Source organism: Engystomops pustulosus, chromosome 6, assembly GCF_040894005.1.
Source record: "Engystomops pustulosus chromosome 6, aEngPut4.maternal, whole genome shotgun sequence".
NCBI classification, from domain to species: domain Eukaryota; kingdom Metazoa; phylum Chordata; class Amphibia; order Anura; family Leptodactylidae; genus Engystomops; species Engystomops pustulosus.
This window is the reverse complement of record NC_092416.1, coordinates 23,169,646-23,185,195: the sequence shown is the minus strand read 5'-3', so window position 1 is coordinate 23,185,195 and position 15,550 is coordinate 23,169,646. Positions and strand designations below refer to the sequence as shown.

Here is a 15,550-nt window from a genome sequence, read left to right as displayed (position 1 = left end):
TGACTCGAGTATAAGCTTAGCGTGCAAAATGCATTGGTGCCAGCCCATGCCGTCTGCAATGTAGCCAGCCAGCCCACAGTATATAGCTAGCCAATCCCATGCCCCCCGTATTTAGCCAGCCAGCCCCTCCAGTACATAGCCATCCCTTTCCTCACATCCAACCCCTAGTATATAGCCAGCTAGCCACTGCCCTCTAGTATATAGACAGCCCACTGTCCCCAGTATAAAGCTATCAAGCCTCCTGCTCCCTAGTATATAGCTGGCCAGCCCCCGCAGGTATATAGCCATCCCATTCCTCACATCCAGCCCCTAGTATATAGCCAGCTAGCCCCTGCCTTCTAGTTTATAGACAGCCACCTGCCCCCAAGAAATTAGGATGCCCCCCAGCAGTATATAGCCAGCACCTTCCCTTGTATAAAATCAGCACCTGCCCCCGTATAGATAGCCAGAGCCCCCAGTAAAACTGCAAAAGATAAATACAAAGCTTACCTTCCCTTTACCCCCATGATTCTTCTCTTTTTCAGTCTGGCAGTGTCCTGCCAGATAGAAGAAAAGAAGTCCTGCGGGAAGGGGGGGCTGGCAAAAGGTGGGATTTGACTATTTTTTTTTTTTTACTCGCGTATAAGCAGTTTGAGGTTTTAAGCACTTTTTTGTGCTGAAAACTAGGCTTATACTGAAGTATATATAGTCATTTTGCAGTCCTTTTCCATTGTGTGTTTCCACGTTTTACTCCCCTCCTTCTAAGAGCCACAACTTGGTATTTAGTTTGATGTTTCCATGTACAGATCTGTATAAGGGCTCATTATCTGCAGGACAATATGTATTTCCTAATGGATAATAACATGTAATGTTGGTATAAAGTTTAAAAATTCAGCATAATTAATAAGAAAAATGTAATTGCGCTATTTTTAGTAGGCCTTGGGAAGATAAGTTATAGGTCTATGTCTATGACCTTCATTCAGAATTTAACAGAAAAAAATTAAACAGAAATATGTTTTTATCTAATTCCTACAGGAGAGATATCTGATTGAATATAGATTGCAGTAATAAATATAATAAATTACAACCTTTAAGTAAATTTAGCATTTACCTTTCCAAGAAAAGTTGAATTACTCAATGCTACAACCAGCAGGTCACCACCCTTTGATCTGCTCCTGTAGTTTGAAAAGAGCAACTTGAGACATTGGATGAGGTCAGAGCTGCCATAATGAGCGTAGACCCAGTGGTAGATATGTAGGATGGGGCAGGCAGCATAAATAGGACACCGGACATAAGTGGTCATGGCCAAATGGGTTCTAGTTACCCCTCAGTAACACTTGTGATTGATGCAGTTTGGTCATCACAATTTAAGGAACACAATCAGTGCTGGCACAACCCAAACTTCTGACTGAAATCCAGTTTCAGGGACCCAAACCCATAATTTTTGGCATGGACCTAAACATTTTCCGAAGGCTGAGAATGGTCCCTAACCAGTAAGAACTGTCTTTTGCTTTTGATTTAAATAACATATGCCACCAAATTACATCCCCAGTTTCTCATACTGCTCTGGTGTGATTTTGGTTTACTATTTTTCCATTCTTTTCTAAGTCATGAGACTGTTCTGGGTTTCTTGGCCATAACTTTCTCACCAAGGATGTTCTAGATATGGGGCTGGCCATTTTATTGTTTCATTGTTTTTAAGGAACTGCTTTTCTCATTTTGCTGTGTGACTGGGGTCATCCTCCTGCATGTAAATTACTGGCTGAGTGATGAAAACAAGCAGGGAACCATGTATTGATGAAGAAGTTATTGATAAACACATGCATTCACTAGAGCATGTAGCTGTATGAGAGGTCTAACTCCTTCTGCAGAAAACATTCCCCAATCCATAACACTTCCTCCACCACCTTTCACTGACATCTTTACATATAGTGGATCCGTCTTTGGTTAGTTTGATAATGAACAATGTTTTCCTTTAGACCCAAATAAATTAAACTTGCTTTCATAACTAAATTGAACTGTGGACCACATTCTATACATCCAAACAACATGCTCCTCGGCAAAGGTTAGTTTAATCTTTTAATTCTATTGGCTATTGAAAGGTGTGGTCACTGCAGAGTGGGCTTTCACTCCAAATGCTCTTAATGTTGTGACACTGTATAACAAGATAGATCCTTTCTCTGTTTAGTACTGAAATGGCAAAAACTGCTATAACTGTAGCACAGAGAAAGATCTACATTTTTAGAAGGATACAATGTTCCCTAAGCAGTAGTAATTGTACAAGCTTTTGCTTGGATTGACATATGCCACCACAGGACATCCCTAGTTTCCCATACTTCTAAAATTCGGAGACTGTTGTGGGTTTCTTGGCTATAACGTTCTAACCAAGGATGTTCCAGAAGTTTTCTATTGGGTTTAGATCAGGACTCTGGGCTGGCCATTTTATTTATTCAATGTTTTCAAGGAACAGATTTTTCTGTTTTGCTGTGTGACTGGGGCATTGTGGTGCATGTAAATTTTTGGCTGAGTGATGAATGCAAGGTGGGAACCATGTGTTGCTGAAGAAGGGCATGTGGCTGTATGAGAGGTCTAACTCCTGCTACAGAAAATATTCCCGAACCATGACACTTGCACCACCACCTTTCACTGACTTCTTTACACACTTTGGGTTCAATCTTTACCCACTTTGATGATGAACATAACGTTTTCCATCTGACTCAAATAAATAAACTTGCTTTAATCACTAAAATGAACAGTGAACCACGTGACATTTGAATTCTTTTGGCTATTGAGTGCTTTGGTCACTGCAGAATTGGTTTGCACTCCAAATGCCTATAAACGTTGTGACACTGTATAAAAAGACAGATCAGCTGAGGGCAACCAGTCTTATTGGGATACTTGCATGAGTTTGTGATTCTGTAAAGATTCAAAATTCTAATCTAGAACAACCAACTTCTCTTGCTATGTGTGATGGGGTCACCCATTTGTTCTGCATCTGGATAACCTGCTGCTGGAGGATTTCAGTCACTTTGGTATGGCATAGCATTTTTACAAAGGGGTTTTCAGATATTTAATAAAATTGCTGCCAGATTAACAATATCTAACCAATATCTAATTTACATTTTTAACATTTAATTTTCAATAAACACGATTTATAGCAGCTGTATTTCTATACATGAAATCATCACATGACCCTCCTCAATCACATACAGCCAGGCTGCTGACAGTGAAGAGGGGAACAAGGATGGAGGACTAGATATGTGGGGATCCTAGGTAAGACCTGGGGAAGGGATTCCTTGTTGTGATGGAGAGGGGGTAACCTTTGGCGTTGTCAAATTAAACTTGAGTAAAATCTGGGACAGGGTTTTTCTGGCCTACTGCACTCGCTACCTCCTGAATTGTTCCTATATAGGTGAAAGCTGGTTCTTAAGCACTTTTACTAAGGGTTGTGGTGTGCACTTTTGTTGAACCGTGCACGTTCTTCATGGCTAAAACGGTTTGCACAGGTATTTAAGGAGTGTGTGCGCTGGGATTGTGGCGCACATGACCCTTTTGTGGCACATCTGCGCTGGCTTCCATGTGACACAAATTAGGGGGCATGATGTCGGTCGTTCCGACTGATTTGGACCGAGCCCCTTATTTAACTTTCAAATTGTGTCGCATATCCTATGTTAAAGGTGCACTACAAAAAAGATTAACTCTGTCGGACCTGAGCACGGAAGTGACACATTCATGATTTCTGATGTACAATCTTAGTGAATCGCCGCACCCTGCATTATACACGAACAATTAACTTCTAGTGAACTCTAGTGACTTTGTAAGTAAATGTGCCCGATTGTCATACTGAACATCTCCTGAGGTGGCGCTGCAGGGAAATTGAACACTCTCATCTTGGTTTGCAAATAGGTTAGAGCCGATCACTGAAGGTCCCAGTAGAACGACACCTTGTAGGTCTATTATATGTGAGCCTTATTAGAAACTGGTCATGATAAGGTTTATGATGTTTATAGCTGGAATATTTTGATATTATTTTCACAATTTTAATCTATAAAGAAATTAAGAGCAAAACCTATCTAGCTTCTCTGAATCAGTATTTGTAATGGGGACGAAAGACAAAACTCTTACTATATTACCATATTAAGATATATGTTGGGGTTGTGTAAACTGGAGATTCCTTTTAATGTTCTATTATAGGTTTTTAAAGGGTTAAGTTAAAGAGTTGATATATGTGGATATTATATACACAAAACTGATAATTCCTTCTCTTCTTATCTCAGATGAAGAATCGATTGAAGGTAAATGGACTGAAGAAATGTCAATTCCATTCAAGTTTTGATAATGAAATCAGGGAAAACTTTTTGTGTCCGTTTATGTAATCATTAATTCCCTACCACTAGGACCTGGTTGGTCTTTATTGTACTTGTCTAGCATAAAAGACATGAAATACCATTATACCAACTCATTGTGCACCTGTGGGGGTATCAAGAATATCGTAGGATGAGTCCAATCTCAATAAATTCCCCGAAATGAGTCCCTTGTTACAGAGCGCTCCCTAATCTGTCCAAGTAAACCATCTGCCCTCCCAAAACAGCTATATGAAATATAAGGAGCAGCGACCCTCCCAAATATTGCAATAGGCAGTAATTTAAATAGTTAGCAACCGCATTCAGGTTCAGCTTTTTAGGTTCAGGTTTTTAATGGATGCTCTCATCACTACGTGGGTCATATATATTATACTATATTTGCTGATCGCTGACAACAAACAAACAGTAAATCCTTTTTTCTGCATTTTAAATAAAAAGTTGAAGAATTTATAATAATTTCTCTGTTTTTGTTTCAAACAATAGACATGAAACGTCGAAGGAACTTCAAGTACACAGTGCAGTCAGGTAGGGGGCACCACCTTATGTGGACTACTTATTCTGACACATGGATGATACATCTTGAGATAAACCTGACATCAATGATTCCTGTATATACTCAAGTATAAACCAACCCGATTATAAGCCATGGTACAGACAGCCCCTGTCCCCAATATATAGCCAACACCCTGTCTCCAGTATATAGCCAGCCCCCTGCCCCCAGGAAATAGCCAGCTCCCTAGTATACAGCCAGTGCATGTCCCCCAGCTAGCCGATAGTATATCGCCATCCAGCCAGATACCAGTATATAGCCAGCACCTGCCCCCATATATAGCCAGAGCCTGCCCCTGTAAAAACAGAAGACCTGCGCAGGGGACCCATAAAAATGAGGGGTTTGACTATTTTTTTTTTTTTACTCAAGTAAAAGTTGAGTTTGAGTTTTTCAGCACTTTTTTGTGCTGAAAACTCAGCTTATACTAGAGTATACATAGTAATTTTGCTGCCCTTTACCATTATGTTTCCATGTTTTACTCCCCTTCTTCTAAGAGACAGAACTTGGTACTTAGTTTGATATTTCCATGTACAGATCTGTATAAGGGCTCTTTTCCTGCAGGACAATATGTTATTACTAGTGGATAATACCATGTAATGTATGGGGAAGCTGGTATAAAGTTTTAAAATTTAGTGTAATTGATGAGAAAACTGCAGTTGCGCTATTTTCAGTACGTTGTTGGTCTATGTCTATGACCTTTCAGAAAATTTTTTAAACAGAAAAGTTGCTACTCTTTCCTTTGGTCTTTTTCGGTGTCAAGACCTTTTGTGGTTGCACCCAAACTCGGCTTAACAGAAATTGATAAGTGCCACTATAACTTCAATACAAGAAATATGTTTTTATCTAATTCCTACAGGAGAGATATATGGAAAAATTGATTATAGATTACAGTAATAAACATATTGGGGCTCATTTACTTAGGGCCCGAATCTCGTTTTAACGTCGGGTTACACAAATTTTACAGTTATTCGCCGATTTTCCCTGAATTGCCCCGGAATTTTGGCACACGCGATTGGAGTGTGGCGCATCGGTGCCGGCATGCACGTGATGGAAATTGGGGGCGTGGCCATCAGAAAACCCGTCGGATTCGGAGAAACCGGCGTGTTTTAAAAAAAAAAGTGTTGTTTGACACGCGCTTACCTGCACCCGGCCTGGCTTGGTGAACTTCAGTGAACTCCGACGGAATTCAGTTCAGCAGTGACACCTAGTGACATGGGGGGAACTACCTTAGTGAATCACCGGAAGACACGAATCAGCGTCGGAGAACCCGACGCTGGATCGCGAATGGACCGGGTAAGTAAATCTGCCCCAATAAATTACAACCTTTAGGTCAATTTAGTATTTTCATTTCCAAGAAAAGTTGAATTACTTAATGCTACAACCACCAGGTCCCCACCCTTTGATCTGCTCCTGTATGGATTTAAAAGAGAAACTTCAAGAATGGGCTGAAGTCAGGGCGGCCATCATGAGCATAACCCCAGTGGTAAAAATGTGGGTTGGGACAGGCAGTACAAATAGGTCATAGATAGAGATGAGCGAACATGCTCGTCCGAGCTTGATGCTCGTTCGAGTATTAAGGTACTCGAGACGGCTCGTTGCTCGGACGAGTATTTCCCCTGCTCGAGATCGAGCATTTAATTAAAAAAACACAGTGAAGAACAATGAAGAATAGAATAAAAACAGTGAACACAGTGAACACAGGATCATTTAAGTGAAAAACACAGTGAAGAACACAGTGAAGAATAGATTACAGATGTTCGGCACATCTGCTTACTTGTCGGAAGATACGCGCGGAACGGTGCGAACAAAATAGTATGTGAAGAACAATATATATGTGTGAAGAACACATTGAAGAACACGGTGAGCAGGACAGAGACAACGGGGAGCAGCACAGAGACACCGGGGAGCAGCACAGAGACACCGGGGAGCAGCACGGAGACATCGGGCAGCGGCAGCACAGAGACATGGGGCAGCGGCAGCACGGAGACATGGGGCACGGAGACATGGGGCACGGAGACATGGGGCACGGAGACATGGGCACGGAGAGCAGCGGGGCACGGAGACATGGGGCACGGAGACAGCGGGGCACGGAGAGCAGCGGGGCACGGAGACATGGGGCACGGAGACATGGGCACGGAGAGCAGCGGGGCACGGAGACATGGGGCACGGAGACATGGGCACGGAGAGCAGCGGGGCACGGAGACATGGGGCACGGAGACATGGGCACGGAGAGCAGCGGGGCACGGAGAGCAGCGGGGCACGGAGACATGGGGCAGGGAGACATGGGGCACGGAGACATGGGCACGGAGAGCAGCGGGGCACGGAGACATGGGGCACGGAGACATGGGCACGGAGAGCAGCGGGGCACGGAGAGCAGCGGGGCACGGAGAGCAGCGGGGCACGGAGAGCAGCGGGGCACGGAGACATGGGGCACGGAGACATGGGGCACGGAGACATGGGCACGGAGAGCAGCGGGGCACGGAGAGCAGCGGGGCACGGAGAGCAGCGGGGCACGGAGAGCAGCGGGGCACGGAGAGCAGCGGGGCACGGGACAGCGTATCTCCCGACAAGTAAGCAGATGTGCAGAACATCTGTAATCTATTCTTCACTGTGTTTTTCACTTAAATGATCTTGTGTTCACTGTTTTTATTCTATTCCTCACTGTTCTTCACATCTGTTAACTTGTCGGGAGATAATATACGCGCGGAACAGTGAAGAATAGATTGCAGATGTTTGCATACATCTGCTAACTTATCAGAAGACATTCTTTTTCAATTAATTAACACATTTTATTCCCGAACCATGGTCCCTTTGAAAAATGCTCGAGTCTCCCATTGACTTCAATGGGGCTCGTTATTCGAGACGAGCACTCGAGCATCTGGAAAAGTTCGTCTCGAATAACGAGCACTCGAGCATTTTAGTGCTCGCTCATCTCTAGTCATAGACATAAGTGGTCAGAAGAAAATCAGTTAAGTTTTCGGTTGGCCGAGTTTGGGCAAACCTTGAACAAGGTTTGGTTCGGGTACCTTAACACTTATTGGTAACACCGGTGATCGGTTCAGTTTTGTTGTCACAATTTAAAAAACACAATCAGTGCTGACAGCTTACAATCAGGGTTGAGCCTAAATATAAAACCCAAACTTCTGGCTGAAATCCAGTTTCTAGGACCCAAACCCATAATTTTTGGCATGCACCTAAATACTGCAGTTCTGGTCCCATCATCCCTAGACATAAGTAATCATTAAAACAATGGAGATTAATCTCCATGTCCTGCATTTAAATTTCTGGAGTGATGAACACAAGGAGGGCGCCATGTGTTCATGAAGAAGTTCTTGATAAACAGCATTCACTAGGGCATGAAGCTGCATGAGAGGTCTAACTCCTTCTGCAGAAAACATTCCCCAAACCATGACACTTCCTCCACTACTTTTACTGACTTCTTTACATATATGGGTTCAGTCTTTCCTTAGTTTGATGATGAACAATGTTTTTCATCAGACCCAAATAAATTAAACTTGCTTTCATAACTAAAATGAACTGTGGACCACATTGTCTATGTCCAGAACAACATGCTCCTTAGCAATGGTCAGACTAACCTTTTAATTCTATTGGCTATTGAGAGGTTGAGTCACTGCAGAGTGGGCTTTCACTCCAAATGCTCTTAAAGATTGTGACACTGTATAACAATAATTAAAGATCCAGAATAAAAACTAAAGATCCAGAATGTGAACTAGTTTGAAACCTGAATAGCTAGGGGCACTTACTGGGTCAAAGAGGGGGTCTCTAATTATTACGAACTATCTGCCCCCTACTACAGCCCAGCTAGGAGTGTGACATGGGACGATTTCTATTAAGTCATAAGTTTTCTTAAATTGAGCCAAATTTAGAAGGTAATGAGACAATTCAGTAATTTATGGATGATAGACTGGATGACCATATAGGAGAGACATGATTTGTTATTCTTACAGAAGGATTATCTCTATCAATATCTGTTAATGATAATGGTAAGTATAATTAATATTTGTTACACAACCTTTCAGTGTAAAAGATGACGTCTAATTGCCGGCCCCTTAACATTTTAATTTGCAATAGATTTTATGCAATACTTTATTTATGGTTTATCACATTATAGTTGTGTTTATAACATACCGTAAGTCACATGGGATCAATGAGAACAAACTAAAACTCTTCAAGTAAAAACCATTTAGTGATTTTTCATTAAAAAGTGATAGAATTTTAAGAAATAATGATAATTTATTTATTCTATTTCAAACAGTAAGAGTAAAAGACTTTTCAGTTTTTTGCATTTCTATCTCCCCTATCATAAAAATCTAGAATTTAAAAATGTACATTTTGTTTAATACAGAGCTGTATAAGGGCTTGTTAATTTTACTTCCTAGTGTATTTAATATTCCATACCTTGTACTGGGAAGTGGGAAAAAATGACAAATGCAGTAAACATTTAAAAAAAAGTTTGCACTCGGTTTTATTGGAATTCTCAGTAGGATCACAGAAATGCTAAATTTATATTGGGTTTTATAAGGTGTCATTCAACTTTAAAAATTCTAAACCTTTGTATAAACCTATATATTGTTTTACAATATGGTGATGCATATAACTTATTTATACTTGAGTCTACAGATCTGTGCATGGCTACATTCACACGACCATATAGGCGACATATGTACGGCCGCAAGCTTGCAGACTTACATACTTCCCGCATAGACGGGAATGAGGGCATGGAGCGATACGGCGCACATACGTGTGGCACCGTACCTCTCCATTCACAGGGAAAAGATAGAACATGTCCTATCTTTCCCTGTGTGCACAGGCCGTACTCTCTGCATTTCTATGGAGAGGGGAGGAATTTAACTTTTGTTCTCTAATTATGGTCTGCATTGGTCTATATTTTGAATATTTTGAAATACAAAATTGCTAAATGTATACAGTGGTGGAGTTTACATCCATAGGCTTAGAGCACATGACTATGAAACCAGAAGAAGTTTCCGGCTAGGTGGAAATGGGAGGGGTGAGCGTTCCTTAACCCACCATCCTCCATAGGGAGCCAGAAGGACACTCCGCAATATGGGCAGGAAAAGCACCTGCTCTATATTTTGTGTCACCTGGCTCAGTCATGGTATATATAATGTATGTATAACGTTCATGTGCATGAGGCCTTTTTTAATATCTGACGTGTAGAGTGCAGGCACGGATACAATTCCCACAATTGTGATCAAATTGTTATCCTGATGTTGGGGATTGTATAATCTGGAGGTTTCATTTAAGGTGCTAATATAGGTTATTTAGGTTTAAGTTGTGAAATCATTGGATATTATGTACTCACAAATATAATCCTTTCTGTTTTCTTCTAAGGTACAGAAGGTGATGAAAAAGATGGAGGTAAATCAACGGGATAAATTTCAATTGAGTTTAAAATTTGATAATCGTAGTTTAAGGGCAATCTTTTGGGGTAATGATTGTGTACCACTAGGGCCTGGTTTTTCCTGCACTGCATTCTCCATCCTCTGGTGGGAATAAATGTTGGAGAGATTATGTGGTCGGGATTCAGATATGTTTTGGATAAATCATTACAAAATTATTATTTGGTGACTCTTTCATGTGTTGTTAAAATATTTTAGCATTTTTAGCAAATGTATTTTTTATTGTAACAAAGTGCTACCTTAATACATACAATTTAATAGCATTTATGCCACAAATTTTGTTATTTAACATGTCTGTTTTAGAGTAGCTGGGTGTCATATAGGGTGATATTTTTTTAACATTTTACATTTTTTCATGTACACTCACCGGCCACTTTATTAGGTACACCATGCTAGTAATGGGTTGGACCCCCTTTTGCTTTCAGAACTGCCTCTATTCTTTGTGTCATAGATTCAACAAGGTGCTGGAAGCTCCTCAGAGATTTTGCTCCATATTGACATGATGGCATCACACAGTTACCGCAGATTTGTCGGCTGCACATCCATGATGCGAATCTCCCGTTCCACCACATCCCAAAGATGCTCTATTGGATTGAGATCTGGTGACTGTGGAGGCCATTTGAGTACAGTGAACTCATTGTCATGTTCAAGAAACCAGTCTGAGATGATTCCAGCTTTATGACATGGTGCATTATCCTGCTGAAAGTAGCCATCAGATGTTACAGGGTACATTGTGCTCATAAAGGGATGGACATGGTCAGCAACAATACTCAGGTAGGCTGTGGCGTTGCAACGATGCTCAATTGGTACCAAGGGGCCCAAAGAGTGCCAAGAAAATATTCCCCACACCATGACACCACCACCACCAGCCTGAACCGTTGATACAAGGCAGGATGGATCCATGCTTTCATGTTGTTGACGCCAAATTCTGACCCTACCATCCGAATGTCGCAGCAGAAATCGAGACTCATCAGACCAGGCAACGTTTTTCCAATCTTCTACTGTCCAATTTCGATGAGCTTGTGCAAATTGTAGCCTCAGTTTCCTGTTCTTAGCTGAAAGGAGTGGCACCCGTTGTGGTCTTCTGCTGCTGTAGCCCATCTGCCTCAAAGTTCGACGTACTGTGCGTTCAGAGATGCTCTTCTGCCTACCTTGGTTGTAACGGGTGGCGATTTGAGTCACTGTTGCCTTTCTATCAGCTTGAACCAGTCTGGCCATTCTCCTCTGACCTCTGGCATCAACAAGGCATTTCCGCCCACAGAACTGCCGCTCACTGGATGTTTTTTCTATTTCGGACCATTCTCTGTAAACCCTAGAGATGGTTGTGCGTGAAAATCCCAGTAGATCAGCAGTTTCTGAAATACTCAGACCAGCCCTTCTGGCACCAACAACCATGCCTCGTTCAAAGGCCTCAAATCACCTTTCTTCCCCATACTGATGCTCGGTTTGAACTGCAGGAGATTGTCTTGACCATGTCTACATGCCTAAATGCACTGAGTTACAGTGTGATTGGCTGATTAGAAATGAAGTGTTAACGAGCAGTTGGAAAGGTGTACCTAATAAAGTGGCCAGTGAGTGTATTTTATTATTCAATTTTAGTCCTTTAATGGTCATAATAGACCTTATTTTTTATTTTTTCAATTAAAAATTTTTGTTGAAATAGTTTGCATTGCAGCCCTAGTTACAGGTAAAAACTGCCCTTCTTTAGAGATATTGGGGCTTATTTACTAAGGGTCTGCCTCAGCACTTTGGATTTTTTTTTCCGATGTTTTCGGAATTTGCGCCGCTGAGACAGGTATTTAACTGGGGATTGTGTCGCATGCGATTGGATTGCGGCACAGCTGCGCCGGGTCCCGTGCGGCAGAAATTGGGGGTGGCCGTCAGACAAACCGAATGATTCGGACTGAGCGCAGAATTTAACTTACAAATTGTGTAGCAAGATCAAGCACTTATATACACCAGGAAGATCAGGAAGAAACATGCAGGATATAGGGCACACAATCGTAGTAAATTGCGGCACAACGCATTATCGTCGGACAATCCACTTTCGGGGAACTCCTCGGACCGGGTAAGTAAATGTGCTCCATTTACTTTACATTTCTCTGTTTGGGGAAACCTCTTAGCATACAAGCACCATTATACGAAAATGAGACAATTCAGACTGGATGACTGGATAGGAGAGTCATGATTTGTTATTCTTACAGAAGAATTATCTCTATCAATATGTGTTAATGTTAATGGTAAGTAGAATTAATATTTGTTACACAACCTTTCAGTGTAAAAGATGACGTCTAATTGCCAGCCGCTTAACATAGTAATTTAAGGGCAATCTTTTGGGGTATCTGTTATTGAAATAATTGTTGAAATAGTTTGCATTGCAGCCCTAGTTACAGGTAAAAACTGCCCTTCTTTAGAGATATTGGGGCTTATTTACTAAGGGTCTGCGTCTGCACTTTCGGTTTTTTTTCCCAATGTTTTCGGAATTTGCGCCGCTTAGACTGGTATTCAACTGGGGAATGTGTCGCATGTGATTGGATTGCGGCACAGCTGCGCCGGGTTCCATGTGGCAGAAATCGGGGGTGGTCGTCAGACAAACCGACTGATTCGACTGAGCGCAAAAATTGTGTAGCAATTTTCTGATTTGTGTAGGATTTCTGATTTGCCTCGGGATTTTAGCGCACGAGATCGGATTTTGGCACGTGGGCGCCGGCTTTCATGCAACAGAAATTGAGGAATTTAAGAAATAATTTGTGTCGCAAGATCAGCACTTACATGCACAGAGGAGAAGCAGTTGAACTCCGGCGGACCTCAGCGCAGCAGCGACACCTGGTGGACATCTGGCGCACTACCTTAGTGAATCCCGGCAGAACCCGAATCCTCGTCGGAGAACCCGCCGCTGGATCGCGAATGGACCAGGTAAGTAAATGTGACCCATTGTGATCAGACTTGATCAATTATCAAGTAATGTATTGGGAATAATATTAGTAATTATTTTATGATAAGTCAAAGTTCTGAAATACATGGACATTATATACATAAAAAAATAATTCCTTCTGTTATTATCTCAGGTGCAGAATCAGATGTGGAGACTGAAGGTAAATGTAGGGGAGAAATATCAAGTGTGCTTGAGATTTAATAGTTGGAAATCAAGTGCAATATTTTCTGGTGTTCCTTATAAATGAATGGGGAAAGCTTTTTCGAGTATTATAGTCAAGAAGACCTTTGATCATTTATTATATTATACTAGGTAATATATAGGGAAGTTGGTATAAAATTTGAAATGCAGTGAAATTAATGAGAAAAATACAGTTCCGCTATTTTCTTATCAGCGACCCTCCCCAATATTGCAATAGGCAGTAATTTAAACAGTTAGCACCCAGGATCAGGCTCAGCTGAGTTCATGTTTTTAATGGATCCTCTCATCACTACGTGGGTCACATATATTATACTATATTTGCTGATCGCTGAGAACAAAAAACTGTAAATCCTGTTTTCTGCATTTTAAATAAAAAGTTGTAGAATATTAAGAAATTATAATAATTTCTCTGTTTTTTGTTTCAAACAATAGACACTAAACGTCGAAGTAACCCTGAGAATACAGCACAGTCAGGTAGGCGGCACCACCTTATGTGGACTACTTATTCTGACACATGGATGATACATCTTGAGATAAACCAGCCATCAATGATTACCATATATACTGACGTATAAGCCAACCCGAATATAAGCTGAGGTACCTAATTTTACCACAAAGAACTGGGAAAACCTATTGACTCGAGTATATGTCTAGGGTGAGAAATACATTGTTACCAGCCCATCCCCCCCCCCTCCCCTGGAATCTAGCCAAACCCCCAGTTTATAGCTAGCTAGCCTGGATTTTGGTCCAATCTTCTTCCATTCTTTTCTAGGTTTTGAGAATGTTGTGGGTTTCTTGTCCATAACTTTCTCACCAAGGATATTTCAGAGATTTCGGGTTTAGATTATGACTCGGAGATGGCCATTTTATTGTGGCCATTGTCCTGCGTGTAAATTGCTGGAGTGATGAACACAAGGAGGGCGCCATGTGTTAATGAAAAAGGTCTTGATAAACACTTGCATTCACTTGGGCATGTAGCAGAATGAGAGTTCTAACTCCTTCTGCAGTAAACATTCCCCAAACCCTGACACTTCCTCCACTACCTTTCACTGACCTTTCTTTAGATACATGGCTTCAGTCTCTCATTAGTTTGAGGATGAACAATGTTTTTCATAAGACCCACATAAATTAAACTTGCTTTCATAACTAAAATGAACTGTGGACCACAGTGGCTCATTGTAATGAATGTGCTGCAAAAATGCCATATATTGCAATACAGAAGTATTGCAGTATATGGTAGGAGCGATCTGACTATCTAGGGTTAATGTACCCTAGATGGTCTAAAAAATAGTGAAAAAAAAAAGAAAAAAAAAGTTTAAAAAATTTAAAAAATTAATAAAATATAAAAAATTCAAATCACCCCCCTTTCCCTAGAACGGATATAAAACATAATAAACAGTAAAAATCACAAACATATTAGGTATCGCCGCGTCCCAAAATGCCCAATGTATCAAAATATAAAAACGGTTACAGGCGGCGGTGACCTCCGAGGCGGGAAATGGCACCCAAATGTCCAAAATGCGACTTTTACACCTTTTTACACAACACAAAAAATGAAATAAAAAATGATCAAAATGTCGCAAAGACCTCAAAATGGTAGCAATGAAAACGTTGCCTCATTTCGCAAAAAATGACCCCTCACACATCTCCGTGCGCCAAAGTATGAAAAAGTTATTAGCGTCAGAAGATGGCAAAAAAATTTTTTTCTTTTTTGTACACATTAGTTTAATTTTTGAAAATGTATTAAAAAATAATAAAACCTATATAAATTTGGTATCACCGCGATCGCACCGATCCAAAGAATAAAGTAGGTGTGTAATTTGGAGCGAAGAGTGAAAGTTGTAAAAACTGAGCCCACAAAAACGTGACGGTGCGGGTTTTTTTCAATTTTTCCACATTTGGAATTTTTTTTCAGCTTCGCAGTACACGGCATGTTAGAATAAATAACATTACGGGAAAGTAAAATTTGTTACGCACAAAATAAGCCCTCACACAGGTCTGTACACGTAAAAATGAAAAAGTTATGGATTTTTGAATTTGGAGAGCGAGAAATGAGCCGAAAAACCCTGTGTCCTTTAGG

At 41.0% G+C, this 15,550-nt stretch overlaps 1 long non-coding RNA gene across 1 annotated transcript; it reads left to right on the top strand.

Annotated features, from left to right (window-relative positions):
• Positions 1-4,824: 4,824 nt before the first annotated feature.
• On the top strand, positions 4,825-12,576 carry LOC140065586 (uncharacterized). The gene is made up of 4 exons (XR_011847965.1): positions 4,825-4,868; positions 8,862-8,897; positions 10,267-10,293; positions 12,539-12,576. It is a non-coding gene; the product is annotated as an uncharacterized lncRNA (long non-coding RNA).
• Positions 12,577-15,550: the final 2,974 nt, after the last annotated feature.